Source organism: Cebus imitator, unplaced genomic scaffold, assembly GCF_001604975.1.
Source record: "Cebus imitator isolate Cc_AM_T3 unplaced genomic scaffold, Cebus_imitator-1.0 Scaffold74, whole genome shotgun sequence".
Taxonomy (NCBI): domain Eukaryota; kingdom Metazoa; phylum Chordata; class Mammalia; order Primates; family Cebidae; genus Cebus; species Cebus imitator.
In genome coordinates, this window is record NW_016107389.1 from 391,680 (window position 1) to 411,244 (window position 19,565).

At 40.9% G+C, this 19,565-nt stretch overlaps 1 protein-coding gene and 1 long non-coding RNA gene across 4 annotated transcripts in view; both read right to left on the reverse strand.

The window, feature by feature from the left end:
- Window positions 1-19,565, reverse strand: part of SNX24 (sorting nexin 24) — a 165,565-nt gene that overhangs the window by 129,342 nt on the left and 16,658 nt on the right. Inside the window, exons 2-3 of one of the 3 annotated variants that reach the window (XM_017531847.2) lie at window positions 18,068-18,146; window positions 15,213-15,271 (exon numbers count right to left, since the gene is read on the reverse strand). The exons of 1 other annotated variant lie outside the window; for it this stretch is intronic. The gene's annotated coding sequence lies outside the window, so the exon portion shown is untranslated. The remainder of the gene's footprint in view (window positions 1-15,212; window positions 15,272-18,067; window positions 18,147-19,565) is intronic. One more of the 3 variants, XM_037739724.1, reaches the window with a different exon arrangement.
- LOC119471790 lies at window positions 5,213-6,730 on the reverse strand. Its single transcript, XR_005200874.1, has 2 exons — window positions 5,572-6,730; window positions 5,213-5,535 (listed from the first exon to the last, which is right to left on the reverse strand). It is a non-coding gene; the product is annotated as an uncharacterized LOC119471790 (long non-coding RNA).

Sequence of the window (19,565 nt, forward strand, 5' to 3'; positions counted from 1 at the left end):
TCATATCTGAGACTTCCAAGTTCTAAATTTGTAAGTAAAACTGAACATTTATATATTCAATTGAATAAATCAAATGGTGTTTGTTAAAGCTGACACTAAATCTGTTTCTTCTACAGAACCAATGGAATTATCACAGAAAATACTCACCAATCCACTCAAGCAAAGTTCTAGTGTAAGAGTCAATGATGTGGCCAGGAGCACTGGCTGATGCTTGTAATCCTAACACTTTGAGAGAACAAGGTGAGAGGATTGCTTGAGCCCACAAGTTCAATACCAGCCTGGGTAACAGATTGAGAGCCCAAGTCCACTAAATATTTTTAAAAATTAGCCAGGTGTGGTAGTGCGTGCATGCCTGCAGCCCCAACTATTCCGGAGGATGAGGTGGGAGGATCTCTTGAGCCCAGGAGCTCAAGCTTGCAGTGAGCTGTAACTGTGCCCACTGCACTCCACCCTGGGTAACAGATCAAGACACTGTCTAAAAAAAAAAAAAAAAAAACAATGATGTGGCAATCCTGAGTAATACATTTCCGGCAGTTTTGAAGCCTACTGGTTCCAAGACAGTAACATTAACATTAATGTAATGTACAAACATTAATAGAAGTTCATAGAATTATGACAAAAGCTAACCAATGACATAAGTTTAAAATTTGAAAAGAAAAGAATGTAATGGTAATATTATCTAGGAAGACATGCCATTTGTTCATTTCTGTTCAAGAGATTTAATAAATCATAGATGAACAAATACAGAAAAGACTATTATATTAATAATTGTATAAACAAGAAAGCTCTTAAATATGCAGAAATATAACTCATAGGGGACAGTTTTGGCTTTGGTAGAAGTGCCAGTTGGAGTAGTGAAGAGGAGTGATTCTCAGCCTTTCTTGTAGTCACAGATCTGAAAATGTGAAGACGTCTGTGGAAGCATACATACACATACATGTAAGATTCTGCGTGTAATTTCAAGATTAAAAACCTGTGTTAAGAACAGTTAACCTCCTATCTTCTGAACCACTGACGAACTAGTTAAGTGATTCTGAACAAGCCTCCCTAGCCACACTGATTCGTCCTCTGGCTCGCTGCAGTCCCTTCTTCTGTTACCACTTTTGCTTTCTCTGTGGCTCTTTCCCTTGATCTGCCCCACCCACTCCTCCACCCAAGCCATTCTGTTTCCCTGCCCAGCCTTCCCCAATTCCTCACCTACTCCCATTTTTCCCTATATACACTCCCGACCCCAGGTCCTTAACTAGTTCGGATATGAAAATAAATCATATACTTGAGCGACCTAATTAACTAAATTTTTATGTTATTGTTCATAATTTTAAAAGCCAGTAAACTGAAAAATTTACATTTACAGATAGATTGAGAGATTAATTGTAAGGAAAAAAAGAGGAAAGGAAGAAAACAATAGCGTTTTTCAAGGAAAAAAAATAGTTATTTTACATCTGGCCCTAATTTTTGTCTCTGTATTTTTTTTGCCATAGGTCCATACTAGGAAAAAATGACTGTGCCCCTACCCATGACAATCAGGATGTTTCAGGGACACAGAGAGCCCCAAGCATTCACAGTGGGTCCAGAACACAGGACAAACAGATGAGGGCAGGAGCTGTGTGCTGGGCCAAGGCCGGAAGGCCCAGAGGGCTCTCTATCCAGAACCTGGCTGACACGAAGATGGGACGAAGTCCAATCTCCAAGAATTCGGGGGGTGTTGCATTTTACACAACTCTCCAAGTAGCCAGCACCGTCCATGGCTCTGCCATATACTCTAAATCACAGCAGAAAGATGCTATAGGAAAAAAGGCTAACAAGATATGTGGGAGGGAATAGAGGCATCCTAACACTAAATTCAGCTACAGCCGGCTAAAGTTCACCTATAAAATTCACAGTTAGGTGTGGTGAGATGGCTCATGCCTATAATACCAGCACTTTGGGGGGCTGGGGTGGGAGAATCTCTTGAGGCAAGGAGTTGGAGACCAGCCTGGGCAACATAGTCAGACTCTGTCTCTATAAAAAAGTAAAAAATTAGCTGGGCATGGTGGCATGCACCTATAGTCCTAGCTGCTCCAGAGGCCGAAGTGAGAGAATCATTTGAGCCCAGGAGTTGGTCACAGCGATGCAGTCCAGCCTGAGTGACAGAGTGAGACCTTGTCTCAAAAAAAAAAAAAAAAAAATCCAACAAACAAAATTCACAATTCTTGTGCCATGGAAATTATTTGCAAGTGAATTATTTCACAATTAGACAAATGTTAATGCTTTTAAGGCAAAGTCCATGGAACCGACACTATATGACATCTTTAACCTACTGTATGCTTTTTCTATGTCAGGTCTATATAGATAGAAGTATAGGGATACTTATATGTATTCATAATTTTATATACATAGCTTTATTTAATATATGTACACCTAATTACATAATTTTATGTGTATATAATTTTATTCAATCCTCAAAATAACCATATAAGTAATTATAATCCCCACTCAGTAGATGAGGAATCTGAAGCTTAGCAGAATTGACCAAACTGCCCAGAGTCAAGCACACTAAGTCAGAAAGACAGAATATCAACACAGAGTTCTCTGACTCTAAAGCCTGTGCTCTAAGCCTGAGATCCTGAGCTTCTCAAACTTAGATGTGCACATGAATCCCCTGGTCCAATTCTGTAGGTCTGGGATGGGCCTGACAATCTGCGTTTGTAACACATTCTCACCAATGCTGCTGATCCATAGACCACCATATATTGAGTAGTAAGGGGCCAAATAAACCATTATATTAGACTAACTCCATATGAAGTTAGTAACTTCTAAAAGCTGAATAAGTATACTGTCAGTAATGTACCTCTAAAAAGGCAACTATTTTAAGGATAAAATGAACAATATATTTCTATATGTTAAACTGTGCAATACTTTTAAAAAAATCAGATTTCTTCTAATCATCTGGTCTCTTTATAATTAAAAAACAAACAAAATCAGAAAATATAACTGTATAGCCTAAAACAAATTTTTAATGAAATTAAGTGAATCTCCAATTTTTTTGCACACATTCCGGTTGTCTTTGGCCAGAAGAGTCTCTCCTGGGTCCTATGTCCAAACCAGATGCATCCTGTGTTTCTACAAGGAAACCATCAGAATCTATTAAAATTACTGCACACTGATAGCAGCAGGGACATGACAAATCGCAGGCCAAGAGTCAGATACCACAGAATGTGTTTCAGGGCTTTAGGGGCAGGCCCATTTGCAACCAAATGATATTGTGTGAGGCTGGCATGCTCAGTGCATGACAAACTGATGCAATTTCGATGCTGTCTGCGGGCCAGGGGAGATTTCTCTGATGCTGGTTGTGGTTAGTTTACAGAATTGTGCAGAGTTCCCAGATTTGAATCACTTGGGGCTTGAAAGGGCTTCACTTGACAAGCTACAAATAATTATACCCTACTCTTTCCATTGTACTCTATTATTTTGCCCCCCTTATCTCTAGGATTTGAGCTTTAGTGAACAAGCAAGGTCAGCTTCTATTTTGACCACAACACAAAACATTGTTCTTTTCTGATACGATAAATAAAACGAGGCCTCGAAGACTAAACATTTTTATCAGGTCCATTTTCCACTTTTATAGGCAAAAATCAACTTTGCACTCAGTTAGAAGGGCTGAGCTGGACATAAGAAGGCAGGCAGGTTTGTGCTTCCTCCGTTAGTGATGTGATCCAGCTATCTGGTTATTGTAAAAGCTCATTTGGAAAATGGGGCATTGACTAACAGATAAAGGGCATGTGGGAAGTAGCTTTTACAAGGTCTCTGCTTCCTTGGCCTCCTCTCCTTTACCCTCAGCCCCATTCTAACCACCTCTTCATTCAGATATTCTTAATGAAAAATTTTCAAACTTGGGATGCAATTAGAACAAAGCTGCCTTATGTCACTACACGTCTCCGAAACACCAATATCTCAGATTCAAGTTTGCTACTCCATTTATAAAAGATTTTAAAGAGTACATTGCCCATTCTAAGGCAGCTCCTTTAAGGATAATATATTGATTACTGCTTCACATATTTTAATTTGGTAAATGTGAAACTTTATCTATGTTGTATTATTTCTCCAAAGTAAACAGAAAATTGGAGGAGGCAGTTTTTTGCTGCAACTCAGACTTCAACATTCCATAAACAAGTCCTGGTCCTTAGACATTTTTTTGAAAAAGTCTACAATGGTAATTAACACTGACTCAAATAAAGTAGCCTAAATATTTTCTTTTAAAATTTAACTTATTTGTTAAGCCTTAACTGTGGGTCAACTATTGTTCTAAGTCATCTACATCTAGTTTTTGCAACAACCCTATAACATAGGTATAAAATGTCATTTAATTAAAATTTGTTATTACTGGCTGGGTTTGGTGGCTCATGCCTGTAATTTTAGCACTTTGGGAGGCTAAGGCAGGAAGATCGCTTGAGCCCAGGAGTTGAAGGCCAGCCTGGGCAACATAGTAAGCCCCTGTCTCTATTAAACACATACATACATTAATTGATTAAATTTATTACTATCCTCATTTTAGAGATAAGGAAACTGAGGCACAGAGCAGTTAACTAACTTATTCAATGTCTCACAGCTTGAAATGGCAGAGAGGGAAACTAAGTCTGAAGAGTTTGGCTCAGCCTCCTTCAATACTGCTTCTCAATTCCACACTTCCATTTACTTAAGGACAGGGCAACCACAAGAACAATATTCCTCACCTGAGCTGAAACCAAGAGCCTGCAGAGAACTCATGTTGACAGTGTACACCAAGAATACTGAGATTGTATTCTCAACAGGGGCTAAAGTTTGAAAGTTCAGATCCTGAAACAGGATACCTTTATTCTTGCCTCACTACATGTTTTGCTGGAAGTTGGACCCCTTCCTATTCTCTAAATCTGCCTTGACCAACATAGTATGGCACTCACCATATGCTGCTGTCAAGCATTTAAAACATGGCTGGTCCAAATGGATATACTCTGTAAGCATAGAGACACCAATTTCAAAGAGTTACTACAAAAATAACAAGTTGTCTCATTAATAATGTTTATATAGATTACACATTAGAACACTATTTTGGATTTATTGCATTAAATCAAATATATTATTATAATTCACTTCACTTTAATATGGCTACTAAAAATTTTAAAATCTCCCTGTAGCTCATATTTGTGGTTTGCATATTTCTTTTTTCAATTTTAATTATTTATTTATTTATTTATTTTTGAGGCAGAATCTTGCTCTGTCTTGATCATAGCTCACTGCAGCCTCAAACTCCTGGGCTCAGGCGATCTTCCTTCATCAGCCTCCTGAGTAGCTGGAACTATGGCTGTGCACCACCACACTCAGCTAATTTTTTATTTCTATTTTGTACAGATGGGGTCTTGCTTATGCTGCCCAGGCTGGTCTCAAACTCCTGGCCTCAAGCAATCCTCCCACCTTGGCCTCCCAAGGATTTGGGATTCCAGGCGTCAGCCACCACACATGGCTAGCATTATATTTCTATTGAACAATGCTGCTCTAAACTCATTCCTTAATGCCAAACTTTGTATGGCTGAATCATTAACACCAATCTGTAACCCTGACAGGGTTATAGGTTTCTCCAAGAACAGCAGTGCACCTCCTGGGAAGCTTCATTCCCACCTCCACGTAAACTCTTCTCCCTTCAAAACTCTCAGGTTTTTATGCCACTAACTCCATTCTCTGACCTTGAAGTACTTACTGTCTTTGGTCTGATTTAGAAAAAGCCTTGACCTGACCCTGCTTTTCCTTCGTGCTTTTATGACTTCTCTCCCTCTTTTAATAGTCAAAGCATCTGGCAGGGTCCTCACTCTCTCCTAGCTTCCTTAATCCACTGTAATCTAACTTCCATCTCCCACTGGCCCCTTCTTCACCTCGTTCTCCTGACCTCTCTAACCTCTGTAGAACTGCCGTTGGGTCTCCAAAACCACACAGCAGGCCTGAATTGAGCTGAGCACCAACCAGATACTTGGAAGGCAGGAAAGAATCTTACTTACCAAGTTCTGCGAACAAAACAAGGAAGTGGCACCAACCTTCCCACTCCATTCTCCCACCCGGGGTCCCCAAAAGGAGGCTCTCTCATTATCTAGGAATAATTTCACTCAAGGCAGATGCGGCTTGTTGCAGCTGTAATGGACCCTCCCAGGTCAGCCATCATTCCCTTGTGTGGATTCCCCAAATCCTTGCTCCCATAATACCTTTCCTGTACAGGAAAAGCAAGATTCAGGTTGAGTCTGAAGCATCATCTGAACAGAGTAGACATCCAGCATGGGTAGCAGCCATCTTTCAGAGCATAGCCTGAGGGCTCCTGTCCATAGGAGCAGGACACCAAGATAGGAGTCCAGTGGGGAATCACCATTCGTTGGCCCATTGGCTTGAAGATACCATTAATGGAGTAAGAAGCAAACTCGGGCAGAATCAAAACTCTCACCCCGGGCTACCACGGGGAAGTGAAACTAGAACTAGCTTGAAAAGCAAAAATGCAAGTTAACCAACTTTGGGTCAGGGGTGGGATAGGCTTCCTGTAGGCAGAAGATCATGAGACTCAGAGCGTGGACATCCCTGGTTCTCCTGGAGCTGGGGAACGAGTGAGGCAGTTCAGGAGTGTTGAGTGGAGAGTTAGGCAGAGATGAGACAAAGGATACTAAATTTTATCTTTTTCTTTCAGCTACCAACTACAGTTTCTAAAGTTCAGATATTCTTTTCACAATCTCTCATGTCCATCCCCTGCACAGTCCCAGTCCAGACCTTCATCCTGGACCAAAGCCACAGTCCCATACCTGATTTCCATCAACCCTCTTTAGAAACATTCTACATACCAAGGTAAGTTTAATCAGCATGGTTTCCTCATTTTCATATCACTTTGCTGTTCATTAACATTCTGTGCAGCCTTGTTTATTTCTTCACAAAGAGACTTCTCAGGACTCAGAGTCTCTGGTCTCACCCCTACCTAATCTTGGAGAAATACCCTTGGCAGATCTCGGAGAAATATCCTTGGCAGCCCCACAGGCACTGCTTGAGTAGTGCCAGTGACAGGGCCCTCTCTCATCTCCACCCCTCGCCTGAAAGCAACTCATATTTTCCCCACCAGAATGTGCCCCTCCTCTTCCCAATGCCCATCAAAAGTCTAAAGGTTGACTTTGACAGCTTCAACAATGGCAGATGCCCACCCCCCAGGAGCACAAGGAACAAAGGTGGTCCTCCTCAGGGACCTCCCCAACATGGCTCTGCCCCATGTATCCAGAACACCTCCACTCTCTACCCACCACTGACCTCCTGCACACAGGACCCTGCTCCCTTTCTAACCCCCATGATATAATGTTTATTTATATCTTTCTAACTTTACTGAGTGTAGGTTCCTTGACAAAGCCCTATCCTTTCCACACATTTATTTAAATCCTACCTACAAAATACAGCTTAAGTACCATCCCTGGCAGAAAGTCTTCTGGGTACTGCACTCCATTCCTCCTTGATCTCATTTTCAAAATCTCCATTCAGAACAAGTTATTACCATAGAGCATTCATTATTGATTCATAGGTATTGTGTGATTTTGGGCAGAGCTAAACTAAAAACTCCTTGAGGTCTAGAATCATACTTTATAGTTGTCAGTGGTCTGTAGTAGGAACAAAGCAGACACTCAAATACTTTGTTTATTGGGTTATATTGATTTATTCCACTACTTGATAACATAAAGATAAATGCTTTGCTTCAAAGCGTTGAAGCAAATGCTTCAATGTTGAGACTTTATGTTGAGGAGGAGAAGATCACAAGAGGTTTAAATGGCATTGATTTTTAAATAATCTCTAGCTATTTTTTAATGAAACTTCCTTGAAATTAACTATCTTACAACATTACCAGTGTTAAGCAATTACTCAGTTCAAAATATGTTAAGGGACCTTCAAAAACTAATATTTTTCATTTTTATACACTGACATTATTAATGGACAACGAATATGAATGCATCTCCGACATAAAGCAAAGGCTGCTTTTAAAAAACCTTCCAAATCTCAGCTGGAAATACTGAAGAATAAAAAATAAAAAATAATAATTAAAAAAAACCTTCCAAATCTAAAAATTATAAAATATGTACACCTTCAAAATGCCAGTACTGTGGCCAGCTCAAAAACCTACTGCCTACCCATATTCATCTAAGAAAATCACGTGAAGAAAAGCAATGGGGCCAAGCGTGGTGGCTCATGCCTGTAATCCCAGCACTTTCGGAGGTCGAAGCAGGTGGATCACTTGAGGTCAGGAGTTTGAGACTAGCCTGGCCAACATGGCGAAACCCCGTCTCTACTAAAAATTCAAAAATTAGCCAGGCTACTGTAGCTATGGTAGCTGGGATCACAGGTACCTGCCACCACGCAGGGCTAATAAGGCCACTTGGGAGGCTGAGGCAGGAGAATTGCTTGAACCCAGGATGCAGAGGTTGCAGTGAGCCAAGATTTTTAAGACTCTGTCTTAAAAAAAAAAGTGTTCCTCATGTCCTGCTTGCAATAAAGAGACTACCATTCTCCTTCTGCTTTTCAGATCCAGGATGATAACAATTATTTGTTAGTATTAGGTTGCTACAAAGTAACCTAACCTGATACATGCCTTGCACTGTGCTAGGTACTTGGCATTTATTGTCTCCATTATATGTTTCTCCTGACAATATCTGGTGATAGCACTTCCCCGTACAAAGGAGGACACTGAAGCATGTGGAGGCATGTGAAGGTGAGAAACCAGGTCTGGCTTACTTCTGTTCTGCTGTACTCGTAGACTGCATAAGCCCCAAGCAAATCATAGCAAAATATTAAAGGAAGGTTTCTTTAAAAGTGTATATTTGCATGGGCTATCCACAGACACATACATTTTCTCCATAAACATGGAATCTTAATATTTGAGCTCTGCAGAATTCTGGATAATCTATCTTATGGCATCATATTTTCCATTTGTTGAAACTATATCATTAATCAGTTTTAATAGAGTGTCCCTACTGGATACTATTAAGAAACAATTCTAAACAGTTCATGGATAAAATAACTCAGGTCAAATTCTAATTCAACTCTATAAACCCAAAACCCCTTTGCCATACTGAAATTTCTATCAAATGTTTACTTGAAAGCATTACCTTTGTTGTTTTTGTTTTGCTTTAGTTATATAAGAACAGGAGAGGCGCTTATGGTTTTAACTGTATTCAGATCATACAAGCCTAACTCAGGCACCTCTTTGTAGAAATTCAATATAAAGATTTTGATTTTTAGAAACAAATACCAACACTAGCTACTAGAGAACCAATTATGTGTTAAGGGCTTGGCACCTATTATTTCAATTGAGTAAAACAATTCCTATTGGTCATGAAGCAGTTACTGTTATCTCCACTGAAGGAAGTCAAGACTCAGCATTTATGCAACTGGTTACCATTCAACACGTGGTTAGCACGTGGCAGGGCCAGGGGCCTGTGCAGGTTTTCTCAACTCCATTGTTCACTCTTCAACCACAGTGCTACTTCCTTTCTCCCAAAAAGCGGAAGAACCTCCTCCCAAAAAGGTCAAGCTGCAGAATAAACATAACCCTAGCTTCTTTCTGATTCCTAAGAGCTGGCCCTAATGCTGTGTGGCCCAGTAGCAGAACAAGTAAAATACGCTATATACCGGTCAGCACCCAAGGGATACATATCAATGTTCCTCCCTACTTGAACAATCTCACCTATTTAATGCTCCCACCTTGGTTTGCCAATGTTAGTCAACAAGGAAGTATGCTTAGAGTCCGCTCTGCCAGGATATCTTACCCAGCTGCTTTCCTGTCTTTCACACAGCTTTCTTGACTGTATTGTACAAGCCCTTCCCTTCTGGGAAGGGATTAACCCAAGGTTGTGAAGGCAGACAGGTCCAATAACATCAGCTGATCCTCACTTAGCTAAATGTAATCTGAGGCAGGCATTTCACATGCATTATTTCATTTAATCTTCCATGACTCTATAGGGTTGCATACTAATCTTAATCCTTTTTTTTTTTTTTTTTTTTTTTTGAGAGGGCTCTCACTCTGTTGCCTAGGTTGGAGTGCAGTGACACGATCCAGCTCACCACAACCTCTGCCTCCCAGGTTCAAGCTATTCTCCTGCCTCAGCCTCCAGAGTAGCTGGGACTACAGGCGTGTGCCAGCATGGCTGGCTAATTTTTGTATTTTTTAGTAGAGACGGGTTTTCACTATGTTGGCAACCCTTTCTGAAGGTAAGGAAATTGAGGTTAACAATTTGTTCATATTTAATCTTGCTAACATAATTGTATTTATATGTTCATATTTCCATGGAACAATACAGGATGGGCTGATTTAACTACAGCTCCCCTGTACGCTGTGTTCACATATAAAAAGAATCCTGGCCAGTGCAGTGGCTCATGCCTATAATCCCAGCACTCTGGAAGGTCAGGGTGGGTGGATCACCTGAGGTCAGGAGTTCAAGACCAGCTTGGCCAACATGGTGAAACTCTGTCTCTACTAAAAATACAAAAAATTAGCTGGGCGTGGTGGAAGGTGCCTGTAATCCAGTACTTGGGAGGCTGAGGCATAAGGATCATTTGGACACAGGAGGTGGAGGTTGCAGTGAGCTGAGATCGTGCCACTGCACTCCAGCGCCTAAGTGACAAGAGAGAGAGACTAAAAAAAAAAAAAAAAAAAAAGAATCCCTACTGAAAGTGATGGCATCTCCTGGGCCAAGTACAGTGCCTGGTAAAATTCAGGCCTTGAAGAACCATTGGTTAAATAAATGAATCTAAGTAAATATTGGAGCTGACAAAATTGTGCCTCATACTTCATAACTCTGTGCCTTCAACCAGCCCTCATCTACTGCCACCTCTTACAGCTCCTGCCTGGCACTTCTGCCTGACTGTCCCTGCCAGCTCTCTCTTCAGGCCCTGCCAAGCACCCAGCATGCAAACACGCCGATAGCAAATCACATAAACTTTGACCTAAACTTCCAATTATATAGACTGCCTGCCTCTCCATCCATGCATTTAGAATTCTCTAGGCCACAGAAAGATCAGCTTCCCAGAACTTTTCTAGACTCATAACTCACAGAAGGAGCAAACCGTGACTGGAAAAACAACTTCAAAAACAAAACTCTGGACTGGGTGTGGTCTCATGCCTATAATCCCAGCACTTTGGGAGGCTCAGGTGAGTAGATCACTCAAGCCCAGGAGTTTGAGACCAGGCAGGTCAACATGGCAAAACTCCGTCTCTACAAAAATTAAAATGAAAAAAATTAGCCAGGCATGGTGGCGTGGTGCCTGTAGTCTCAGCTACTCATGAGGCTGAGGCGGGCGGATCTATTAAGCCTAGAAGGTCAAGGCTGCAGTGAGCTGTGATCATACCAATGCACCGCAGCCAGGGTGACAGAACAAAACCCTCACTCAAAAACCAAAAAACAAAAACCTAACCTTTGGGTTAAAATGATGTTCATTAAAACTAGCTTCATCTGAACCTGAACAAACATTGACAGGTGTCTAAAGTTCTACTTTTGCTCAGAGCAAAGCACACATAAATGGGTCTGGGTGGGAGCCGGCCCCATTCCACTGCCAGGCTAGAGCTGTATACAGTGATACAGTCAGCCCTCACTATCTGTGGATTCTGCAGCCACAGATTCAACCAACCATGACTAGAAAATGTAAGGGGAAAAGAATTCTGAATGCATAGACATTTTTGTTCACTATTCCCCAAATATATAACAACTCTTTACACAGCATTTACATTGTATTAGGTATTTAGGTAGTCTAGAGTTGATTTAAAGTACACAGGAGAATGTGCATAGTTTATATGAAAATACTATGCCATTTTATATCAGGGACTTGAGCATTCACGGATTTTTGTATCCATGTGGAGTCTTGGAACCAATCCACCATGGATATTGAGGGATGACCATACTTACAAATTCAGGATTGGTTCTTTGGCCTCTTAGTTCTAAAAAGAACTTTTTATAAATGGAGAAAGTAGGAAAACAATACAAGGTTTTCCTTGAGAATACCGCTAGAGCCTACAGCACAGAAAGGTAGCTGGAATTTCACCTAAGTATTCTGTGATCAATAAATAGCTGTTAATAATTGGTTTAACCACAGAATCACCATTCTTCATTTTCTCTTACATACAATGTGGCTGGGACACTACAGACATTATTCGCTAATTTAAAACCACTGCAGGGATCTTTTGATATTGCTTTTATAAAAACTTAAAGCAGTGAACTAAATTTGCAATAATTCTAAAGTGAGAGAAAAAGAAAAATTATCATACTGATGAAAAGAAGGTAAAATATATATGATGTATTAGCTCCAACTGGCAAAAATTTTAATTAGAAGTATCAGAAATAACAATAGCTCCTTGTCGTGAGGTCTTTGTGCCTGGTACTTACAGGTGATCCTTATGAGAAAAGGGAATAATTATTTTAGGGAGTGAGGCTCAGGGAAGTTAAATGACTTGTACAAGTTTCCCTGACTAATCACAATGTCAGAATGTGGCATCAAGTCTGTCTGGCTCCAGAGCTTAATAATGACACTCCTTAGAACTTCCTCAAGCAAGCAAGTTGAGGTCAGACAAGCTTTTCTTAAGTTCATTTGTTTATAAGCCAGTCCTAGATGCACTTTTGCAGAATCAGAATGTGAACCAGCCTTTAAAGCTTTAAGACAAAGCTGATGTTTCTCCTTTATGCTGAATATACACTCTACAGGGCATCTTTTCCAAAAAGGGAAGCTAACTACCCCACAGTTTGCAGGCTCAGCTACAAATTAAAATCATCTGGAGAGTTTTTAAACAGTACCAGAGCCTGAGACCCTATGGCATGAGAATCTCTGGGGACAAAGCTTGTTAATGTGTGTTTTTAAGTGTTCCCCAAGAATTACTGAACTAACTTATTAATAACATGTGCTGGGGCAAGTAATCTGCCTTAACTATCTCCATGAGCATCCTGGGACATCTTCAGTGCAGTAGTTCTCACCTTCCACTGTTCATAAGATTCACCCAGGGACCTTTAGAAAATTTTGATGCTCAATTCATACCCCAGAACTATCAGATTCTCTGAGGGTGGGCCGGAGGCATCAGCAGTTTGTAAAGTTCTCCGGGTGATGCCAGTGTGCAGCAAGGCGTAGCTCCATGGCTTTAGCAGCTAGCAACGTGCACCAGAAACCCAAATCCTCCTTTGGTGTTCCAATGTGCCATCCACCAGCAGCACCACCACATCAACAGCCTTTTTCTCAAACTCCCTGCCCTCTCCCTTAGGGTCAGGCCCCTGAAGTGGTACTAACACCCAAAGTTTTTCCATGTGCCAGGCACTTCCCCCAGCTCCCTGCACATGTGCATGCCGGCGTATGAGAAATGCTGCATGAGTCTCCCCTCTGTCCTTAATAATCATTCCTACAATTGGATGATTCATTTCACATGGAAATGCATTTGTCATTCTTCCACCACTTTCCATTTTATTATCTCCACTTCCGTTTCTCACTTATTAGCATTTTTAACACTGTCACTACTTTTGCCGTTAGGTACAATATGGGATTAATGCTGTTCTGGATTCATTAAATTTAGGTACAAAGCTGCAGGCTAAGGAACAACACTGAAACCAAGTGTCACTGGCTGAAACTAAGCTGACATCCCAGGCCCACTGCTATTCATTACATGTGGGCAGGGTTGAGGTCCTTTTTGTTCTGCAGGGCAGCTCTGTTTACATCTGTAGAAATTCATCATAGAAATCTGTGTTTCGGTTTTTTGTTTGTTTGTTTGTTTTCTGAGACGGAGTTTCAGTCTTATTGCCTAGGCTATGGTGCAATGGCACGATCTCGGCTCGCCGCAACTTCCGCCTCCTGGGGTTTAAGTGATTCTCCTGCCTCAGCCTCCTGAGTAGCTGGGATTACAGTCACACACCACCATGCCTGGCTAATTCTGTATTTTTAGTAGAGACGGGGTTTCTCACATCATAGAAAGTTTTGAAGCAGCGGAGCTTCGTGTTGCTTTTTGATTACGTGCAGCTCCTTCGCATGCAGAGCTCAGAAGGTTATCCTACATTTCCAAGGCACACATTTTAAATAACAACAAAGATCTTTATGGTTGATAAAGACTAAAAAGCTTTGTAAATCGCCGTTCTAAAGTTCTGAATTATATGAAAATTCTCACAAGGCCTAAATGAAAAATATTCCATTACTACAAGCAAAATGCTTTTTACCCAACAATAATTAAATGCAAATGAAGCAGCATTCAGGGTGAAGATATCCTCTCAAAGGGCAAATCAGGTGTTGATTAAAGCTTCCCTAAAATTATACTATTTTGGACTACTAATGAATGGCTGACAAAGTTAATCCATGGCGTCACCCTGCAAACAATCCCCCAACCACACACGAATAACAACATCAGTAAAAAAAAGCTCATAGAACTAAGAAATGCATTTGCCTCATAAAGTAGTTCTGAACTAGGTAAGATTTTGTCCATTACTTTGCTTTTTTCAATGCTATCTCAGATTATTTCTGCAAAACTATCAATGGAAAAAACATAGACAATGAATTTAGAGTCTATGACGGAAAAAGCAGATTTGATTTCCATACAAATTATGAGATAAAATGTAGCAATAATACATTCCAATAATTTTTATGGGAAAAATCAAGATTACTGACATTTTAAGTAAGATCTCCACTAATGTCCCAAGTTAATTTCAATCCTGTTCATAATCATTGGTATTTAAGGAGAAATGTCAGGATAATATTTAAAAGTTAATTAAAAGCAACATAAGCATTTCTGTCAGTCAAGCACGACCTCTGCTCTACAACACATTTAAATGCATGTCACCTTGACCTGTAACACAGCAATGTAAAAAATTTTGGTCAATATAAATCAAATGTACACTAATTTATTCAGCAGGTTTCCTGGTATCTGAATCAACATCAGAAATCTAACCAGTATTTGTTATTCTGTTATTGACAAAAGGAAGCATATTTAAATGATAACAAGTACTCATGGGTGTCATTTGGAAGTTAAATTGTTCCCCAAGGACAGCCTCCATAAACAGCTACATTTAAAGGTCATTTACCACCAAATTATGAACAACTGTTGCATTTATTAGCTCAGGCTCAATAGTTTGGAAGCTGCAGTCATCAATTTTTACTGACAATGAGATCTAATTGTTCACCAATAATAAACAAGGAAAACAGAACTTTTTAATAAACTTATCCTGCACTATATTCACATTTTAAAAATTTGGTTGCCCACTTTCCACAGGTATGCATCTGAAGAAAAACCCTCCAGCTGCAAATAAACATCAGATAATAAAATGTAAAAATGGTTCTCATTTTATATTTATCTGAACAAAATGGAGAAAAACACTACAAAGTTTATGAAGGAAGAGTACATTTCACTTTTGGAAGGTGGTACAATGATTAATTTTACGTGTCTATTTGACTGAGCCACTGGGTGCCGAGATATTCAGTCAAACATTATTCTAGGTGTTTCTGTGAGAGTGTTTTTGGATGAGAGTCATATATTTAATTCTGTAGGCTGAGTAAAGAATATTATCATTCATAATGTGAGTGGACCTCTTTGAATCTCGGAGGCAACATATTTCTCATTTGGACGTGTTATTCCTGTCTATTCATCAAGTGACTTGAAAAGCTTCTAGTTTTGAGTGGGTTCCAGAATACAGACAGGCTCTGCAATAGGTCCGAGCTGCCATACAAACTGCTCTGCTACTTGGGCCATATGAACCAGCAGATCCAGTGGTGCCTGAAGTACCAGTGGCAGATACAGATGCTGTCTGGGGTCTCTGGCGGGTTGCTAGAGGTGAACTGCAATGCACGTTCTTGAATTTTGGAGCAAAGCCCTGCCAACCTCTGTGGATAATTATTCTGCTTTTGAGAAACAGCTCTTACCCTGCTACTGGGTTTTAGTAGAGACTGAATACTTAACCATGGGCCACCAAGGTACCAAGTGACCTGACCTGGCCATCATGAACAGTGTGTTATCTGACCCACCAAGCTATAAAGTTAGGCATGACCATCAGCACTCCATTATCAAATGGAAAGTGGTATATAGGAGACAAACCCAAGCAGGCCCTGAAGGGGCAAGCAAGTTACAGAAAGAGGTGGCCCTAATCCAGCTACACGGCCTTCTCTCTCCAGCCTGTACCTATGGCCCCATGGGGAGTTCCCAATGATCATTTTGACGGAGGAAGGGAAGACTAGTGCCTGGCTTACAGCTGGTTCTACATTATAGGCAGGTACCACCTGGAAGTGGACAACTGTAGTACCACTGTCCCTCTCTGGGATATCTTTGAAGGAAAATGGTGAAGAGAAATCCTCTCTGTGGGCAGAACTTCAGGCAGTACATTTGATTGTGAACTTTCCTTGGAAGGAGAAATGGCCAGACATGTGATTATACAACAATTCAGGGGCTGTGGCCAATGGTCTGAATGGTCAGGGACTTGGAAGGAATATGACTTGGAAGGAATATGACTTGGAAGACCCAGTCTTCCAAGAGGACGTACATGGAAGACCTCTCTAAACAGACAAAAACCTGTGAAGATATTTGTCTCATGTGAATGCCCATCAAAGGGTGATCTCAGCAAAGGAAGATTTTAATAATCACGAGGATTTGAATAAAATGACTGCTTCTGTGCATACAAGTCAGCCTCTTTCCCCAGTCACCACTGTCATCAGGCAATGGGGTCATAAAGCAGCCATGGTGGCAGGAATAGAGGTTATACAAGGACTCAGCAATATGGACTTCCACTCACCAAAGCCAACCTGGCTACAGTCACTGCGGAGCACCCAATCTGCCAGCAGCAGATCAACACTGACGCCCTGATATGGCACCATTCCCTGGGATGATCGGCCAGACACCTGACAGCAGGTCGATTACATTGGATTGCTTCCAACATGAAAGGGGCAGAGTTTTGTCCTTACTGGAACAGACACTCTGGATATAGATTTGCCTTTCCCGCACACAATGCTCCTGCCAAAACTATCATCGGTGGTGGACTTACAGGATATTGTATCTGCTGTCACGGAACTGACTTCATAACAAATGAGGTGAGGCAATGGTCCCATGCTCATGGAATTCACTGGGCTTACCATATTCCCCATCATCCTGAAACAGCTAGCTTGGTAGAATGATGGAATGGTCTTTTGAAGACTCAGTTACAGTGCTAGCTAAGTTGCAATACTTCACAGGGTTGGGTTAAGTTTCTTCCCAAGGTCATATATGCTCTGAATCAACATATAACATATAGTGCTGTTTCTCCAATAGCCAGGATTGATAGGTCCAGGAATCAAGGGGTGGAAATGGGAGTAGCACCACTCACCATTACCCCTAGTGCCCCCTAGCAAAATGTTTGCTTCCAGTCCGCAGGACTTTATGCCCTGCTGGCCTAGAGGTCATAGTTCCATAGTGAAGAATGCTTCCACCAGGAGACACAACAATGATACCAATGAAATAAAAGCTAAGGCTGTTGCCTAGCCACTTTATACTCCTCATGTCTTTAAATCAACAGGCAAAGATGGGAGTTGCTGTGCCATGTACTGCTCTGCCATGTACTGGCTGGGGTGATTGATCCTGCTTACCAAAGGGAAACTGGACTACCACTACTCCACAAGAGAGGTAAGGGTCTCCTGTCGAATATAGGAGATCTCTTCGAGCATGGTATTAATATTACTGTACCCTGTAAAGTCAATGAAAAAACTGCAGCAAACCAATTCAGTCAGCACTCCTAATAGCCCAAACCCTGAGGAATGAAGGTTTGAGTGACCTACCAGGTGAAGAAACACAACCAGCTGAGGTGCTTGCTAAAGGCAAAGGGACTATGGAATGGGTAGAAGTATTTATAAATACCAGCTATGGCAGGGCATGGTGGCTCACACCTGTGTTTCCAGTACTTTGGGAGGCTACAATGAACAACTTTATATCTTAATGAATTTATGGATATAGACTAAAAAGTTGAAAGGCTGTCTCAAAGGGTGTATAAATGTCTTATCTAATAAATTAAATATCTTATCTAATAAATACTGCCAAATTGACCTCCAAAATAGAGCTTCCAACTTTCAGTCTCACCAATAGTGTGTTAAAGAACCTGTCTCCTTTCACCTCCATTTTCAAAAGGACTGGTTTTTATCAATCTCTTCCATTTTGCCTATTGAATTTAAAAAAACAAAAACTTGTTTTACTTTGTTTGGGTTTCTGTAATTACTAGGGAAATTGACTATCTTGTCTTCCTTTTTTCTCTTTCTTTTTATTCTTTTGTCACTTGTGCCCCTGATGTTTCTCTACTCTTGACAAAAACAAACAAAAAACCATTCCCTACTCGTGGCTGCTTCCAGATCATACTTTTAGCTGGAGAGCTTCACTCCCACTGCAACCACTCAACCTAACTCTTCAAGCTCCAACCCCATTATGGTGCATTAGGAAATTAGCAACAATCCACACTTCTTACCCTTCCCCGTACATTTCCTTGAGCCTAAAATTATTTCCCTCCCTTTCTCAAACTGGCAAACTTCCACTCACCCTTACAGAACAAGCTTTCATTTCAGTGGCCCCTGCCCTGAAATACTAGTACAACCCCTGGGAATGGGAGGCACAGAATAAGTAACAACAGAAATGAATTTCTGCTCTACCTGCCTATGTAACCTCAATAATCAGATGAATTGCTATTCCAGTAGCAAGAGAAATGAAGAAAAGGGTGAGGGTGTAGAAAAGAGAGAAGCTTACAGTTTCTAAAACAATCCCCAGATTTCTAAATTGAGAGAACTAAGAAAAGGCAGCTGGTGAGACTCACTCCACATATTGGCTCTTCCTTAGAATGAGAATTATAAAATCAACAAGAAGAGGGTAATAGCATATTTCAAATATGATATGTCTTTAAATCAACAGGCAAAGATGGGGGTCTTTAGAAAAACTCAACTCGTTCCCCCTCAAAATAGAAAAAAAAAAAAAAAAGCAACCGAAAAGGGACACCACATTGGGTGTTTCAAATATGCCCAATCTAATAATCAGAATTTAGCCAGCAAATTACATGGGTCTGTGAGGGCTTTTAGCTTTGTGGAAAGTTTTCTGCTCCTTCTAAAGTTTTTAGGAATGTTAAAAAAAAAAAAAAATCCTCTGAGAGTGTTCCTGAATCAAATGAAATAGCAAATAAAGTGAGGTAATAGTCCCGTACTCACGGAATTCACTGCTTACCATATTCCCCATCACTCGGAAGCAGCTGGCTTGGCTGAATCATGGAATGGTCTTTCGAAGACTCAGTTATAGTGCTGAGTTATAATGCTTCACAGGGCTGGGTCAAGTTTCTTTTTGGAAGGGAGGGTGGGAGACAAACTCTCACTCTGTCACCCAGGTTGAAGTACATTGGCAGCATCTCAGCTCACTGCCAACTCCGCCTCCCAGGTTCAAGCAATTCTCATGCCTCAGCCTCCCAAGTAGCTGGGATTACAGAGACACACCACCATGCCCGGATAGTTTTTTGTATCTTTAGTAGAGACAGGGTTTTACCATGTTGGCCAAGCTGGTCTCAAACTCCTGAACTCAATGATCTACCCACCTTGGCCTCCCAAGG